This window comes from Felis catus, chromosome E2 (assembly GCF_018350175.1).
Source record: "Felis catus isolate Fca126 chromosome E2, F.catus_Fca126_mat1.0, whole genome shotgun sequence".
NCBI classification, from domain to species: domain Eukaryota; kingdom Metazoa; phylum Chordata; class Mammalia; order Carnivora; family Felidae; genus Felis; species Felis catus.
The window spans coordinates 18525873-18538611 of NC_058382.1; the positions used below are offsets into that span (position 1 = coordinate 18525873).

The 12739-nt window shown below is 40.4% G+C and overlaps 1 long non-coding RNA gene across 2 annotated transcripts; it reads right to left on the reverse strand.

The window, feature by feature from the left end:
* Nucleotides 1–335: 335 nt before the first annotated feature.
* Nucleotides 336–11832, reverse strand: LOC123382326. Of its 2 annotated transcripts, XR_006590547.1 has the most exons (4): nt 11777–11832; nt 11267–11305; nt 10129–10251; nt 336–3038 (listed from the first exon to the last, which is right to left on the reverse strand). It is a non-coding gene; the product is annotated as an uncharacterized LOC123382326 (long non-coding RNA). The 2 variants fall into 2 exon arrangements; XR_006590546.1 differs by lacking the exon at nt 336–3038 and having other exon boundaries at nt 7289–10251.
* Nucleotides 11833–12739: the final 907 nt, after the last annotated feature.

Below are 12739 nucleotides of genomic sequence, written 5' to 3' on the forward strand. Positions count from 1 at the left end.
AAAAAAAAGTCATCACCAGGGGCACCTGGGTGGCTCAGTCGGTTAAACGTCCGACTTCGGCTCAGGTCGTGATCTGCAGTTTGTGAGTTAGAGCCCCTCGTCGGGCTCTGTGCTGACTGCTCGGAGCCTGGAGCCTGCTTTGGATTCTGTGTCTCCTTCTCTCTCTGCCCCGCCCCCACTTGTGCTCTGTCTGTATCAAAAATAAGTAAATGTAAAAAAAAAATTTTTTAATAAATAAATAAAAATAAATAAATAAATAAATAAATAATCATCACCAAACCCAAGGTCACTTTAATTCTCCATCTTCTAGGAGTTTTTGTGGGTTTTTTGTTTGGTTTGGTTTCCTACATTTAGGTTTGTGACCATTCTGAGTTAATTTTTGTGAAGGGTATAAGGTCTGTGTCCAGATTACTTTTTTTTAGATGTGGATGTTCAATTGTCCAGCAGCAACTATAGAAAAGACTATCTTTTTCCCACTGAATTACCTTTGCTGCTTTGCCAAAAATCAGTTGATGATATTTATGTGGGTCTACTTCTGGGCTTTCTTTTCTGTTCCATTTATCTGTCTGTTTTTTCACCAATACCCTACTGTCTCGATTACTATAGCTTTATACTACGTATTGTCAGTCCTCTGTTCTCCTTCAATATTATGCTGGGTATTCCAGATCCTTTGCCTCTTCATACAAACTTAAACTTAAGGATCAGTTTGCCAATATCCACAAAATGACTTGCTAGGATTTACACTGTGATTGCATTTCATCTATAGATCAAGTTGGGAAGAACTGACATCTTGACTATACTGAATCTTCCTATCCATGAACATGGAGTATCTCTACATTTATTTAGTTCTTTAATTCCATTCATTGGTTTTGTAGTTTTACTCACAAACATCTTATATATATCTATATATATAGTTACATTTACACTCAAGTATTTCATTTTGGGGGAAGCTAATATAAATGGTATTATTTTTAATTTTAAATTCCAATTGTTCATTGCTGGTATATACAAAAGCAGTTAACACTTTTGAATATTAACTTATATTCTGAAACTTTGCTATAATCACTTATTAATTCCAGGAGTTCTTTTTTTCTTGATTATTTAGGATTTTCTATACAGACAATATAGTCACCTACAAACAAAGATTTTCATTTCTTCCTTCCCAGCCTAAATATTTCTATTTCCTTTTCTTCCCTTATTGCCTGAGTTAGGACTTCCCATACTATGCTGAAAAGGAATGATGAGAAAGCATATTCTTACCTTGTTTCTGATCTTAGCAGGAAAGCTCCTAGCTGCTCGCCATTAAGTATGATGTTATTTGTAGTGTTTTTGAAGTTGTTCTATATAAAGCTGAGAAAGCTCTCCTCTATTTCTACTTTGCTGAGGTTTTTTAAAATAATGAATGAATGCTAGATTTTTGTCATATGCTCTTTATGCATCTATTGATATGATCATGCGATTTTTATCCTTTAGTCTGTTGATGTGATGGATGACACTAATTGACTTTCCAATGTCAGACTGCATCCTTGGAATAAATCCCACTTGGCTGAGGTGTAGAACTTCTCATACCTTGTTGGATTTGATTTGCTAATATTTTGTTGATTTTTGTACTTATGTTCATGGGAGATATTGATCTGTAGTTTTTTCCTTGTAATGTCTTTGTCTAACATTGGTATTAGGGCAATGCTGGCCTCATAGAATGAATTAGAAAGTATCCCTTCTGCCTTTATCCTCTGAATGAGATTGTAGAGAAATGATATAACTTCTTAAATATTTGGTAGAACTCACCAGTGAAACTACTTGAGGCTGGTACTTTCTGTTTTGGAAGATTATTAAATATTGATTCAAACTCTTTAATGGACATAAAAAGCCTATTCAGTTTGTTTTTTCTTGCGTGAATTTTGGCAGACTGTGTCTTTTAAGGAATCGGTTCATTTCATCTAAGTTATTAAATTTGCGGGCATAGAGTTGTTTATAATATTCTTTTATAATCCTTTTAGTATCCATGGAGTCTGTAGTGCTGTGAACTCTTTCATTTCTGATATTAGTAATTTGTGTCTTCTCTCTTTTGAACTAGCCCAGTTAGAAGCTTATTGATTTTGTTGATATTTCAAATAATTAGTTTTTGGTTTTGTTGATTTTATCTGTTGATTTCCTGTTTTCAATTTCATTGACTTCTACCCTCTTATTATTTCTTTTCTTCTTACTTTGGATTTAATTTTCCTTTCTTTCGTCAATTGCTAAAGTTTCTGGTTTAGATGACTGATTTTAGATTTTTCTTCATCCCACAAATTTTGGTAGATTGTATTTTCATTTCACTTATTTCAAAATATTTTAAAATTTCTCTTGAAAGTTCCTCTTCGATCCACGCATTGTTTAGAAATGTGTTGTTTAATCTCCACATATTCTGAGATTTTCTAGCTATCTTTTCTAGTTTAATTCCATGGTAGTCTGAAAACATGTTACATGATTTATATTCTTTTAAGTTTAAATTGTGTTTTATAACTCAGAATGTAGTCTCTTTGGTGAATATTCCACATTTGAGAAGAATGTGTATTCTACTACTGTTGGATGACATATTCTATAGATGCTATGTATACCAGAATAAATAACTAATGGTGCTCTTAAGCTCAGTTATGTCCTCATTGATTTTCTGCCCATTAGATCTGTTCATTTTTTTGTAGAGGGGTGTTGAAGTCTTCAACTATAACAATGGATTCATCTATTTGTACTTGCAGATGTATCAATTCTATATTGGATTTTCATTTTCATTCAGTTAAAAGTATTTCTTAATTTGCCTTATTATTCTGTGTCTGAGTCTTCATTAATATGTTGTCTAATTTCCAAATGTTCATGGATTTTCCCAGATCATGTACTTTAATGATTTCTAGTATAATTTCTTTGTGACCAGAGAAATACATTCATGATTTTAATCATTTTAAATTTGTTGAGATTTTAGTTCCTAGAATATGGTGATCTTGGTGAACATCTCTTGGGTACTTGAAAAGAAAGTGTATTCTGTTGTTGGATGGAGCAGTCTAAAAATAAATGTGAATTAGTTCAAGTTAGCTGACTGATTTCTTCAAGGATTCTATATCCATACCAATTATTCATTCAATTGTTCTATCAATTATTGAGAAAACTGCAGAAATTTTTTATTGTAATTGTGGATTAGTCTATGTTTTACTTTAGCTTCTCACTTATTGTTTAAATAATTTAAGGTTTGTTGTTAGGTGTATACACATTTATGATTATCATAATCTCTTAGAAAAGGCCTCTTTATCAGTCTTTTATATACTTATTTTACTTCAGTAATATTCTTTGTTGATAAACCTACTTTGTATGATTTCACTATAGGCATAATAGTGTTGTTTAGACTAGCGTTAGTGTAGCGTATCTTTTTCCATCCCCTTACTTTCATTTAACTTTTCATTTTGAGGTCACTGTAGATTCACACACAGTTGTAAGAAACAAAGAGATAACCCATAAGTTTCCCCCTTGGCATCAACTTGCATAACTATAGTACAATATCAAGACCAGAAAATTGACATGATACAGTTCACCAGGCTAATATTTCAAGTTTACGTACTCGTGTGTGTTTATATCTACACAATTTTGTCAAGTGTAGATTTGTGTGACAGTCAAGACACAAAACTCTTCCATCACAAGGATCCCTTTTATAACCACAGCCACCTTCCTCCCTCCTTAGCTACCTAGTTCTTCTCTGGCCACCACCAATCTGTGATTTTAAAAATATTACATAAATGGAACCACACACTATGTGCCCTATTGATATTGGCTCTTTGTACTTAATTCCCTTGAAAACCATTCAAGTTGTAGCATGTATCAATAGTTTGGTACTTTTTATTGCCAAATAGTATGGATGGACCACAGTTTATTTAAGCATTCACCTACCGAATGACATTGGGGCTATTATGAATAAAGTTGCTGTAAACATTTGGGCACAAGTTTTTGCATGAACTTAAGTATTCATGATCTGGGGCATACAGTCAAGAGTGCAACCGATATGTGAAATAAGTCAACCAAAGAAAGACAAATACCATATGATATCATGCACATTTGGAATTTTTAAAAGCAAAGGAACAAACAAAGAAAAAAAGAGACAAAAAAACAGATACTTCAATACAGAGAACTGGTGGTTGCCAGAGGGGAGGTGGTGAAAAGGATTAAGAGTACACTTAGAGCACTGAGTAATGTACAAAATTGTTGAATCCTTATATTGTAACACCTGATACTAATATAATGCTGTATTTTAATTATACTTCAATTTAAGAAAGAAAATTTAAAAATACAAAAATAATAAAAAATAAAAATAAAGCAATTTCACTTCTATACAGTACAAAAGAACAACTGGAAATTGACACAAAAAATACTTTTTAAAAGAGCCTCAGACATGAAGTTTTTGGAGATAAAATGTAAAAGAAATATAAATAGAAAACTAGAAAATACTTCTGAGAAAAATTAAATATCTAAATAAAGGGAAATATACTCTGTTTTTATGGACTGAAACACTCAATATTGTTAATGTGTTAATTATCTTCAAATTAATCTAAAGCAATCCCAGTCAAAATCCTAGTATGTTTTCATTAGAAGTTGACAAGGGGCTCTAAAACCATATGGAAATGCAAGAGTTAGAATAGCCAACACAAATTGGAAAAGAAAAACAGAGTTAGAAGACGATATTACCCAATTTCAAGACATATTATAAAATCATATGAGGACTTTAAGATACTTGCCAAAGTACAGATAAAGAGATGAATGAAACAGAATAGAAAATCCAAAAATAAGGTCATGTAAGAGCAACTGATTTTTTAAGAGAGGTGCAAAGCCAATTCAGTGAGAAAAGATACTCTTCAACTAATTTAGATGGTGCAATCAGATGTCCTTTTTTTAAGAGAACTTTCACCCCATGTTTCACACAATAAAGGAGAATTAACTGAAAATGAATTATAAATCTAACTATAGATCCTCCTTTACATTAGAGATTTTTTTCTCTTGAGTTATACAGATTTCTTTTATATAACTGAAAAAATGGGTTCAATAAAAGAAAAAAAAAGACAAATCTGACTTCACTAACATTAAAGATTTCTGCCATAGGAAAGACACTGTTAAGAGATGAAAAGACAAGCCGCACACTGGATGCCTATATAGGCAAACCACATATCTAACGGGTTTCCCATATCCAGAATTTATTAAGAATTCTTAAAACTCAATAAAATAACAAAACAAATGTTTTAAAATGAGGAAAAGATTTTAACAGACAATTCACTAAAGAAAATAGGAGAATGTCATAAATCGTATGTAAAATTTCTAAGAACACTAGTTGCTAAGGGAATACAAGTTAGAGTCACAATGAGATATCACTACACACATCTGGGAATGGCTGAAATTAAAAAGATTGACCTACCAAGTGTCGATGAAGCTCCAGAGAAGCTAGAACTCTCATCAGTTGCTGATGGGAATGTAAAATGGTAAAACCACTTTGGGACAGTTTTGTCAGTTCACAGAATGACAAACACTCACCAATCCCTTGATTCAGGCATTGCACCGCTAAGTATTAACCCCCCAAAAAGACTGGTTCATGAATGTTCATAACAGCTTTATTTATAATAACCTCAAACTGGAATCAATCCAAAGGTTCATTAACAGATGAACAGAATAAGAAATTAGGGTATGTTCATACCAGAAAACACTACTCAGTAATAAAAAGAATGAAGTACTCAAACATATGACTTGAATGAATTCCAAATAATTGAACAAAATGCAAAGATGAAAAGAGATAACAAACAAACAAGAATAAATATTTTATAATTCCATTTATATAACATTCTAGAAAAGGCAAACAAGTCTAGAATGAAAGACAGTTAATCTCTGATCATGGGGATAAGGAGCCAGGAAGGAAGACAGGGACTATAAAGGGTCATGAGGTAACTTTGAGGGTGATCTATATATTCATTATCATTATTATGGTGGTTTCACGGATATATACATATGTTAAAATATCACATTTTAGGTCCAGGCTCATACAGGCACCAGTAGCAGGTGGTCCACACACTGCTGCATCATGAGACTCTGGGAAGACTGATGTCATCAAGATGGCTGGGTAGGAGCTACAAGCCTTCATCCTCCCACAGAAAAACAACAATTAAAAAAACTATCCACGACTAAAAATAGTTTGGAGAGGACTCAAGAGTTCAATTAAGAACCTACAGGGGCACCTGGGTGGCTCAGTTGGTTAAGCGTCTGACTCTTGATTTCAGCTCAGGTCATGATCTCATGGTTTCATGGGTTCGAGCCCCACATCCCTCTCCTTCTCTCTCTACCCCTCTCTCTCCCTCTCTCTCTCTACCCCTCCCCTGCTCACGCTTTCTTTCAAAATAAATAAGTAAACAAAACAAAACAAAAAAGAACCTACATTAACACAGTAGAGCAAAAAAATGAAGAATAATCTCACAGGATGGACTGCCGGGGAGCTCCGCTTACCTGAGATGTCCGGAGATGGCTAGCAGAAGAGAGAAGGGGCAGAGACCTTTCATCGGTATCAACCACATGGTGGGTGCCATCATTGACCCCCAGAGCCTGCTCTGCAAGGAGCCTGGCAGCCCTTGCCACCGAGAACTTAAACATCCCCCACATCAGCCACACCTGCAGCTTTTATGGCAGAGAACCTTGCGTTAATCAGCACAGAACCCATACTCCGTTCCAGAGGGGACACCAGCAGTTTTTGCCACAGCTGTGCCATGCTGGAACCCTTGGGGAGGGCATCGCTGCTGCAGGTCCTTCCCTCAGAGGGAGCTGCTATTACGCTACCCCGGGACCAGGGCTGCCAGCCCCCACCCCCCGCCCCCCGCCTACATATACCCCGGATCCCAGAGTCCTTGCTGCTCTGCGTGTGCCGACACTTCAGATCTCAGATGCGTAGCTTCCCCACATGTGCCCACATCTCGGGCAGGAGAGCCACTGCTGCTTCAGACCGTCCAACGCCCAAAGCCACTGTTGCTCCACTGGTACATGGGCTCCAGTCCCCGGCTCTGTGGCTGCTCTGCACATGCCCGTGCCTCAGACACCGGAACCACTGCATCCGTAGGCTAGCCAGTTCCCAAGACCCCAGAGACATTGTTGCTCTGTGAGCACCCAACTCCAGACTCCAGGTCCATGGCTGTTCCATGGCACGTATGCACGGGACACCAGTGCTACCACAACCGCAAGGGTGCCCGAAAGCCACACCTGCTACCAAGAGGGATCCCCCTGGCCACAACATGGGCTATGAGAGGAAAAGAGACGAGGTGGTCCTCAGCACTTTTGCCACCAAAGATCCCAGTGGTCTTCGTCGGCCCTGTGGACACCTTACAACACTGGCTGTTGAGGACTGCGGCAATCCTCACTGTCGCTGCCTCAACTGAAAGAGCTTCGTGGAGACTATGCAGCTGGGCCTTCCCCAGAGCTGGAACCGCCACACCCCACCCAGGGGGCACCCTTGCACTCACCTACCAGGGAAGGTCTTTCCCATGCAAACCAGTCTGTAAAGTCTGGAAGGGGTGACTTTCGACCAAATAAACAGATGCTAATGCAGGCTACAGGAAACACGCACTTCAAACGAGACACAGTAATTTCTGATAAGTGACCAGGAGGAAAAATGGAGATTTATGAACTGCTGAACAATGAATTCAAAATTTTAAGGAAGCTCAGCAATCTATAAGAGAACACAGAAAATTCAATAAATTCAAGAGAATGATACAGGAGCAAACTGCGAAGTTCAACAGACAGACTGAAATAATAATAATAAAACAAACAGAAATTCTGGAGCTGAAGAATACAATGAATGAAATGAAAATGGCAATAGAGGTTATCAACAACAGACTTGATCAACCAGAAGAAAGAATCTGTGAACTCAAAAACTGGTCATTTGAAATTCCCCTATCAGAAAGAAAAAAAGAATGAAAAAGAGTGAAGAAGGCCTCTGTGCATTATGGGACACCAACAAATAAACAGTATTTGCATTATGGGAATCACAGAAAAAAAGAGAGAGAGGGAGGCAAAAAGCTTATTTAACACATAATGGCTAAAAACCTCTCAGGGAGGAGATATGGATGTTCAGGTACAGGAAGCTCAAAGGTCCCCATATAGATTAAACCCAAAGAAAACTTCACCAAGCTGTATTATAATAAAACCGTCAAAAGTCAAAAACAGAATTCTGAAGGCAGCCAAAGGAAAAGGTCATCTCATCCAAAGGAACCCACATAAACCTACATCCCTATTTCTCAAAAGAAACCTTGCAGGAAAGAGTAGGATGATATATTCAAAGTGCTGGGGGAACATGTGATAACCAATATTGATACTTTACCCAGCAAAGCTGTCCTTCAGAATGAGGAAGAGATAAAGATTTTCCCAGAAACACAAGGCTGAGTGTATCCATGACGGCTAGGCCTACTCTACAAGAAACACCAAAGGGAGTTCTTCAAGCTGAAATGAACAGATGCTAATTAGTAGCATGAAACCATATAAAAGTATCAAACTACTGGTAAAGGTAAATATGTAGTCAAATTCAGAATACTCTACTACTGTAATAGTGATGTATAAATCACTTAACTCTAATACAAGGGTTAAAAGAAAAAAAGTATTAAAGATAATCATAGCTACATAACTTAGTTAATGGATATACAACATAAAAAGATGCAAACTGTGCCGTCAAAACATTAAATGTTAGGGGATGCTCTTTTATTTAGAGCAGAAACGAAGAATGAAAGAGCCTGGTCAAGGACACCGGGGTGAGTGTGAAAGACTTACCCAGTGAGGCCACAAGTGCAAAGTTCTCTAGCACCAGAGCACGGTACAGGAGTCTCTGAGCCCTGTCAAGGAGCTCCCGCTCCTCCTGAGACCAGTCCACAGCCACATCCTCCAAGGTCACAACAGCCCACCATGATGGGGAGAGCAGTAGCCCTGAGCCACCTCTCACTGGGACCCTCCGTCTACCCCCCAGACATCCACTCCATGCACATCCCCTCACAGGATCGACAAGGCCCGGATGCTCCTGGTGCTAGCTCTCTCCTCCTTCTTACTGATTCCTGTGTCACCTCATATCGTTCCCACACAGGCATGATGGCAAATAAATAAATGTCATTCAAGCACCAGGCATGGCATGAAAGGCTCCACCTCCTCTGCTGCCAGCAAATTCCCCAGGGGTTCCCAGATCATGCCTCTGAGACACAAGCAAACATGGGTTCAGCTTTCTCCCTTAAGCTGCTAGGAGTGAGGCCCTGGGACCCTCAGTTCTCCCTCTCTCCACCGACTTATCACTCCATGGACCATATTGCCCTCCCATCCATCACCCCCATGGTCACGGCCACCTCCTCCACCCCAGCCCCCATCCAGGGTATGTCCCTGGCCTCCCCATGTTCCACTCTGCCCTTGGCACCCAAAGAGCACTTGGCAAATACAATGAAGATCCATCCTGCGCTGGCCCCCGGGTGGCCCACACTGGCAGGGGAAGCCCCCAGCCCTGCTTTAAAGGCCTCTGCACCACATCCTTTCCTGCTTCGGCCTCACCCACTGGAACCACATTCAGGGGTCCACACCTTAAGGCCCTTGTGCTGCTGTGCTGCACACACTGTCCCCTCACTAGTCTCCGCCTCCCTCTTTCCAGTCAAGCCTCACCCAGCACTCCCACCACTGTCCCCTGGCCTTGTGTGTTCCTGAGCTCGTCTACCAGCCTGTGTAAACCTCTCCAGGCCCCACAAGGTCACCACAAAAGCCTGGCCAGCCCGCAGAGGGCTGAGGAAGCACTGGCCTTGGCCTCACTGTCATCTCTCTCCCGTTACTGTTGTGCTTCCACATCCATCCCATGTGCACTCCTCTGTGGAAGCCTCAAACCCCCACAAGCCCCACCTCCTCCCCCACAGCCACCACCCTCCCTCAGCTGTCTTTGTGATGCTCACCAACACCACTCAGGTGCCCAAGGTACAGACCCAGTCCTCTGGCCTTGTCCTCCCCTTCTCTGCCCCTCAGGCACCATGACCTGAAGATGTCCCTTCCCAAATGTGACTCACAGCTCTACCCTGGTCCCCATATAGGACATCACCTCGTGGTGTCTGGAACTTGAGCCCTTACCCTCAAATCCAGACATGGGCATCTCGCCGTCCATTCAATGCCTCCACTCAGAAGTCTCCGGAACTTCTCACACTCAACAGGTTTGAACCAAACTCCTGATATTCCCTCTGAAAATTATTCCTACTGTTGGGAAAATGAATAAAGTTTTATACCATAAGATGGCGACGGGACTAAAACAAGCTCTGGTCTCTAGCTTAGAGACCCCTCTTCCGGGTTCTTCTTGCCCTGTTTGCTGTGCGGGAAAACCTGCCACAGATATGGAAGCTGACAACTATAAATTACCCTTCCCCCCTTCATCCGGGATTCAGATCTTTGGAGAAACGGTCTCCTCTGAGCCCGCCCGCCGATGTTAAATAAATCTCCGACCCACCAAGATCTCCGAGTGCCGCTTGGTTTTTCCACCAGCGTTCCAGCCTGGTTCCATAACGCTACAAATGACTTCTCCATCTCAGTAGAGGGTAATTCTTTTCTTCCAGTGCAAAAGCCACAACCCTTGGAATAATCTCCAGCTCCTCTCTTTCTCTTTAACCATCCATATCACAAAGTAGTCAGACCTACTTTACAAACCAACCCAGAAGCCATACGTTTTTCCCCTGCCTCCACAACCAACATCCTGATCCAGTCATTACCAATACTTATCTGGACTATTCAGTACCTTCCTCCCCCACCCCTACTCTCTGTTCTCCAGTCTGCAGCCAGAGGAAGTCTGTTAAAACATGATTCAAATGACCTCCCTTCTCTACTCTTAATGTTCCAACATTCCTAACATCCTCAGAATAGAGGCATAGTTCCTGAGACTGCCATTCTAGACCTGATTCCTACATTTTTGCTCCTTGGTCCCACCAGACATATTGGAGACGTGCAGTTCCCTGAATCCTGCCAACTCAGTTTCACCTCCAAGTATCTGCAAATGCTGATCTCTGTGCCTATAACACCCCTAAATAGCATCCTCTTGGTTGTCAGAAATGGAAACCCCTTCATATAATGCCTGGTGTGGGTTCAGGACCTTGAATCTCAAGGAATCCAGGGGCCCCAGTCCCAATAGCCATGAGGGTGGCAGGTACAGCATTCCAGGACACCCCAGAGACTATATGGGTAAAGATGGGGTGGGTGAGGGACTGAGATACCCCCCACTCACCTGTGCATGATCCACAAACATTTCTGCAGCCATGGGTCCCTGTGAGAAGAGTAAGACTGTGAGTGATACGTATCCATGGTAGGGTCTCAAGGGTTCATCCAAACCTTCATCACTGCCCTGAATCAAGGTGACCTCCATTTGAATGTCTAATTTAGAAGCCTCAGTCATTAGCTTGACCTCATTGGCTGTGTGATTTGGGACAATTCAACCTCTCCTTGCTTCAGTGTCTTCTTCTGTAAAATGGGGATAGTTAAGGGAACCGACCTCATAGGGCTGGTGTTGGGATCAAACACATTAGTCCATATTAAGTGCTGAGTGTGTGCTATGACTATCATATTTGTCATTGTTCTCAATGCAAATTAGGTGATGGATTTTGAAATTCTGAATGTTTCGGGTATTTTATTCATTTAAGAAAATATGATATTTAACACTTTTGATTTTAGTATATTAGTACACTGCTTAGCTGCGTATTAAGGGTAAACCAAATATTAATTGCTTTTAAAATTTTACCTTGCTCGGGGCACCTGGGTGGCTCCATTGGTTAAGCATCTGACTTCATCATGATGTCACGGTTTGTGAGTTTGAGCCCTGTATCGGGCTCTGTGCTGACAGCTTGGAGCCTGGAGCCTGCTTCAGATTCTGACTCCCTTTCTCTCTGCTCCTCCCCCGCTCACACTCTGTCTCCTTCTCAAAAATAAACGTTAAAAAAAATTTTTTTTAATTTACCTTGCTAAATCCATTTTAAATTTTAATTGACTACCTATAGGAACACATTTAGAGAAACAGTGATTGCTTAATTTTAAAACAAATGGTGTTCCTTAAGTTCATTAAGGTAAAAATAGGGGGTAGGGAGGATAGGCCTTGGCAGGTGGGCAGATGATAGTACTCTATACTTAAAATAGTCCTCTTTCCTTAGGGTCTACCTTGTATCATTTCTACCCCCTTACCAAGACAGCCTTAGCATTTCCTCAAGTGTTAATCAGGTTTCTTCCTGACTATAGGCTCCTAAACTCCCTTTTCTTAGAGCATTTACTTTAGGAAACTTGCAATTGTAAATTCTTTCTCCGTTTTTTTTTTCCCCCAAATATATGTAAATCTTCTCCTGGCCCAGTTTTCAACCCAGGAAATGACTTTCTCAAGGACTTGGGAACCATCTCTTTGCAATGTGAACACCAAAAAACACAGCAGCCCTATCTCTCAGTCTCCGTGGGCCAGGAGAAGCCTAACTTCTACAAATACCAGTTAGAAAACACATACGTCTTAATCACAGAAAAAAGGGCGTGCAATCTCAGGAGTAACTCCCTGTGCCCCGCATATCCCACTGATCAACCTCCCCATCTGACATCCTCCAGCACTTTTCCAATGGCTCACTCCAGAACGTAAAAACCCTCCTGCCTTTCATTTCATTGGAGTTGAATTCAGTCCCTCTCTCCTACTGCAATAGCTTTGAATTGTCTTCCTTGCTTGTTTCAA